General features: G+C 39.4%; 1 pseudogene; it reads left to right on the forward strand.

Moving 5' to 3' along the window:
* Positions 1-2,763: 2,763 nt before the first annotated feature.
* LOC141489484 (olfactory receptor 5V1-like) lies at positions 2,764-4,587 on the forward strand (annotated as a pseudogene).
* The last annotated feature ends 1,346 nt before the right edge of the window (positions 4,588-5,933 follow it).

Consider the following 5,933-nt stretch of genomic DNA (forward strand, 5'->3'; position numbering starts at 1 on the left):
AGATACACTGGGAACTATACTCACAACCCCGCCTACAAGCAGCCCAGGGCACAGAGGCAACTTCACTAGAAGAAACAGTGGGATTAAGGCACCTCCTTGGGTGTCTGAGCAGTCTTTTAAAAGCATCACACAGCTCACTTCCTGGACTGAGGAAGGGGTTAGAAAAGGTACCCTAAAAATGTACAAAAACTTTTACAAAAATGATTCCACTCACCATTGATACATGGAACATATGCATGCCAACAAACCTGAAATAATAATAGCTATCATTGCATGAGAACTCAACTGGTATCCTATCCTGAGTGAAATAAGACCGTCAAATGAAGGCCAGCTGATTACAGTTGGCACAGAACACATACTTTTTCTGGAGTGGCCACAGTAAAGGATAGCACCATGAAGTGATAGGTTTTGCAATGAAAACTAATCTAGTCAACAAGCTTGTATGCCTCCCCAAAAGAAAGAGCAGAATCATGAAAATGTGTTTGCCATTGGCAGGAAAAGTACCATACCACCATCATCAATGCATATGCTCCCACCATGATGAACCCTCATGAGATAAAAGAAAATTTTCATGACTACCTATATACCGAAAGAAGACAAGCTAACACTTTTACACAATCTATTAGATATGACAGGGAGTCTTTGGGAGGAATGGAATCAGAAACAGTAACAACAATGGTCACTTACTGCTGAAGACTTGTGCATCTCATGACTTTCTCATCTCCAACACTGTCTTCTAGTTACCTAAAACTAGTATAACTTCATAGCAAACACTGACATTTAATAGACTACATCATTATAAGGAGAGGAGACAGCCAAGATATAAGACTGATGAAGGCAAGGAATGGAACAGAGTGCTGGACTGATCATAGACTTATCCTCTCCAAATATTCTCATGCAACAAAAGTACTTCTATGATGACTGAAGCCTATTTATGAGTCAAGGACCGATGATGCATCTCAACCACATTCATTAGTGGTAAAGATATGATTCTGAAGAGATGACTGAACACTTTCATAGCATTCACAACACACCATCATCAATCTGAAACCATTGACTATTTACCTAAGGTTGATGTCAAACTATCAAGCTGAATTTGCAACCAAAGAAGAGGTTTTGAACGCCATAGCTCTCGCATCGAGCAAGGCACATGATGTTGATTCTACTCCACCTGAGATTCACAAGGCAGGGAGTTCCTCACTCATACAAAGCTGACTGCAATTTTCAAGATTATATGGCAAGAAGGGGCAGCTAGGTGGCGCAGTGGATAGAGCACTGGCCCTGGAGTCAGGAGGACCTGAGTTCAAATCCAGTCTCAGACACTTAATAATTACCTAGCTGTGTGGCCTTGGGCAAGCCACTTAACCCCATTGCCTTGCAAAAACTAAAAAAAAGAAAAATATGGTAAGAGAAGATTATCCCCTCAATAGATTAAGAATGCCTCCATTATCCATCTCTATAAACATAAAAGACAAAGATTTTCCTGTGATAATCACAGGGGAATCTCTAAAATATTTCTGGCTTCCTTAGTAGGCTGATTATTCACCTGTAAGATGGTTATCTACCTGAGCATTACTGTGGTTTCAGAAAGGGCCAAGGAAGGCTCAATATGGTGTTTGCTGCTCGACTACTCCAGGACAAATCCCAGGAGCAGAAAAACTCTACATACATTTGTTGATCTAATCAAAGTCTTCGATACAGTCAGTCAGGAGGGCTTATGGAAAATTATGTCAAAATTGGGTTGTTCAGAGAAGTTCATCAGGACAACAATTTCATGATGCCATACCTGTTTGGGTTCTGGATAATGGATGACACTTGCACTTTTCTGGTCACCAGTGGAGTGAAACTAGGTTGTGTGCTTGCTCCCATGCTTTTTCATGATGCTTTCAGCAATGTTGTCAGATGCGTTCAATAAAGACAAAAGTGGCATCAAGGTCATCTACTGAACTTGTGATAAATTATCTCAAGAAAGACTTCAAGCTGAGACTAAAGTAGAGGAAGAGTTGGCACATAAGTTTTTGTTTGCAGATGATTTGCAGAGATTTTTGTTTGCAGATGCATCCAATGAGGCCTTTGAGGCTAAGATATAATAGAATATTGATCAATTATCTGCTAATTTTGGACTAACAAGCAACACCAAGAAAACAGAAGTTCTCCATCAGCTAGCACACCATCCATACAAGGAAACCTTAGTTATAGGAAAGGGATAAATTTCTAATACTGTGAACATGTTCACTTATTTTGGCAGTATTCTTTTCAGGGATATACACAAAGATGAGATTGGCAAACATATTGCTAGAGATAACACAGTGTTTGGGTGTCTCTGAAAGAAAATGTGGGAGAGATGTTAAACAACCCATAAAATTGAAGGTCTCAGAGTGATGAACTCATTATTTTATGTCTATAGAGCTGTTGAGCTGACTTCATTATTGTATGCTTATGAAGACTGGATAGTATATCAGTACCATGCCAGAAAACTGAATAACTTCCTTTTGAATTATCTTAGGAAGATTCTGAAGATCACCTGGATAGATACAGTACCGAACTCTGATGTCCTTTTGGAATTAAACTGCCAAGGATTCTAACTCTACTGAGGAGAGCACAACTCCAATGGGCTGGCCATTTGTTTGAATTCCAAATGTATATTTGCCTAAAAGACTACATTATGGAGAACTTATGCAAAGCAAGCATGCAAATGGTGGTCAGAAGAAGCAATAAATGAACACTCTCAAGATCTCTCTAAGATCTTTGGAATTATGTGATATGGTAGAGACTGGCAGAGGGTCATCCAGCATAGTGTGCTGCATCAAAGAAGGTACTGTCCTATGAGTGAAGTAGAATTGCAGTAGCTCAAAAGGAAATGAGATGCACAAATTTAGAGACAACTTCTCTACAAATAGTCAAGTGAACTACTTGGTGCTTGTCCTGTGGGAGTCTTTTAACCCATATTGGTGTGTTGGACCAATTGTCCAATTGGACATAGTGTACCTTGACTATCAACATAGTGATGTCATTTTAGTGTTCTTTAAGAATAAAGGATAACAACCAACCAACTATGATTGTTCTTTCCATTGCTACTATTGAAGTTATGATTCATATTGGTTTTTTGGCTGTGTTTCTCTTGGCATCAGTTCACATAAGTCTTTTGATACTTCTTTATATTCATCATGTCTACCATAATTTGTTTAGATATTCCTTACTCAATGGACATCTTTTTGTATATTTATTTTCCTTTGCTTGTCTTTATTTCAATAGTCTATTCCTTCATTTAAAATATGAATAGGTTGAATAATTTCCTTTGCATCTATGATGCTACCTATTGATGGCTCTCCCCTTTTTTTTAATCATTGCAGTTGAATGATTTGAGTCTTCAGTATTATTGGTCAGATAAGGGTACTAGATGTCAGTGTAGTACTTAAGAGTCTCAGATTCTTCATTGTTTTCTTTGTTCTAATGGGACCTTAGAAAGGAGAAAGTATGAATGCAGTATTGGGACACAAGGTCAATTCTACCAACTGCTGTCACTATACCTAGTGTGGGGTCAAGTTTCATCATGCGAGATCTTCTTGTATTTGGTCTCAGTTTCTATTGTCCAACTTTTATCTTTCCTACTTTATTTTTCAGCCATTAAGGACTTCAAAGAAGAGAAAAACCAAACAACTGTTATGGAATTCATCTTCCTGGGATTTTCAAACCACCCTGACCTTCAGGGATTGTTTTTTCTGTTGTTTTTACTTATTTATTTGATAACAATCCTTGGAAACACTTTCATATTAACTGCAATCAGGGTTAATCCTATCCTTCACACCCCTATGTATTATTTCCTCAGTAATTTGTCTTTCCTGGACATCTGCTACACCTCCACTACTGTTCCTATCATTTTGCTGAACTTCTTCCAAGAGAAGAAGACCATTTCCTATGAAGGTTGCCTGTCCCAGGTCTTTTTCCTTGTTACATTTGCAGGCTGTGAATATGTCCTATTGGCTGTTATGGCTTATCATAGGTTCGTAGCCATATGCCATCCCTTACGCTACCCAGTCCTTATGAGCAAAAGAGTCTGTGCATATTTAGCAGCTGGGACCTGGTTGTATAGTATAGTGAATTCTCTGATACACACAGGGCTGACAGCAGCTCTCACTTTGTGTGGTCCAAACCAAATCAGCCATAATCTCTGTGATCCCTCTGCTCCTGAAGCTCTCCTGCTTAGATTCTTCAGCCAATGAATTTGCCCTCTATGTATCCAGTACCACCTTTGGTCTAAGCCCTTGCCCCTTCACTGCTGTGTCCTTTATTCTCATCATCTCTGCCATCTTGAAAATCCAGTCTGCTCAAGGGTGGCAAAAAGCTTTCTCCACCTGTGCTTTTCACTTCACTGTTGTGGTCATCTACTATGGAACCATAAACTTCAACTATGACAGGCCCAGCTCAGGCTACTCCCTAGATGTGGACATCCTGGCCTCTGTTCTCTTCTGTATTGTTACCCCTATGCTAAATCCTATCATCTACAGCCTGAGAAACAAGGAAGTCAAGGATACCCTGAAGAAATTGTTTGAATGGTATATGCTACCTAGTGGTTCAAGTGTTTAAGTCAATGTGTCCCATCCTATGGTGCAAATAAAAGAGAAATTATAGAATGGGTCAATAGAAACTCAACAGCAATATATGTTGTATTATCACATAGCAGACATCTGATACAGACATGTATGTATGCTTCACTAGATTTTCTGTCAACACATTTTAAAAAAAAATTTACACTCAAGTTAAACGCCATGCACAAGTTTCCTTAGTAACAATTTTAGTGGTCTTCCCAGCTCTGCCATAATCCCTACAATAGTAGGTTTTTTCTTTTACATATAGATAATCATCTAGCCTACAAATTTCTATATATGGACAGCAACTTGATTGGTAGTTTACCTCTTTACTCTGATCATTGCACTCTTGGCCATAAAGTTTCTGGGATTAGCTAGGATGCCAAGCCATTTTCCTGGTTGTAGGGGATATTTGAAACTCCCTGGGCAATGAGGATGCCAAAATTACTTGTGGCTTTCTACTCTTATCTATCTCTTCCCATAATCTCAGAAATCCCGCTCCCACTGTTGTGACTGGTTCAAGAGTGAGGAAAGAATCTTCTGACCCATTCCCAGATTCACAAATCTGGACAGATTCCTGATCTAGAAATTTGAGCAAGCCTTCCTGTAGAAGAATGACATATGGAGGTTATTTCATTCACTGAAATGACTAGTGTTTGAATTTACTAAACAGAATTGTCTACTTTGTCACATTATGTAGAAGAACCTCAAGGAAAACCCAGCTGATTGGTTCATTTCAACAGTGTAAGACATTTATTGAGTCTTTTTCATGTAGAGCACAGTGATAGGCACAGGAAGATATAATCAAGAACTGACAACCGGCTCAACATGAGCCCACGGTGTGATGGGGGAAGCCATAAAACCAAAAGCAATCTGAGACTGCAGTAACAAATGCCTGAAGGGTGGCTAGGTGGGGTACCTGAGTTCAAATCTGATCTCAGACACTTAATAATTACCTAGCGGTGTGGCCTTGGGCAAGCCACTTAACCCCATTTGCCTTGTAAAAACCTTAAAAAAACGGGGTGGCTAGGTGGTACAGTGGATAGAGCACTGGCCCTGGAGTCAGGAGGACCTGAGTTCAAATTTGATCTCAGACACTTAATAATTACCTAGCTGTGTGGCCTTGGGCAAGCCACTTAATCCCATTGCCTTGCAAAAACTAAAAAAACAATAACAAATGCCTGGTTTCCAGAACTAGAGAGGTCTTGGTTCTGTTGAGCACATGACAGTCCAAAGATTATTTTTCCATTTTTTTGTACCATATTTTAGGAAGGACATTGACAAACTGGAGCAAGTCCAAAGGAAGACAGCCAGTGTAGTAAGAGCACCAGAAAGTATGGGCTT

The sequence above is a fragment of the Macrotis lagotis genome, chromosome 5, assembly GCF_037893015.1.
Source record: "Macrotis lagotis isolate mMagLag1 chromosome 5, bilby.v1.9.chrom.fasta, whole genome shotgun sequence".
Classification (NCBI taxonomy): domain Eukaryota; kingdom Metazoa; phylum Chordata; class Mammalia; order Peramelemorphia; family Peramelidae; genus Macrotis; species Macrotis lagotis.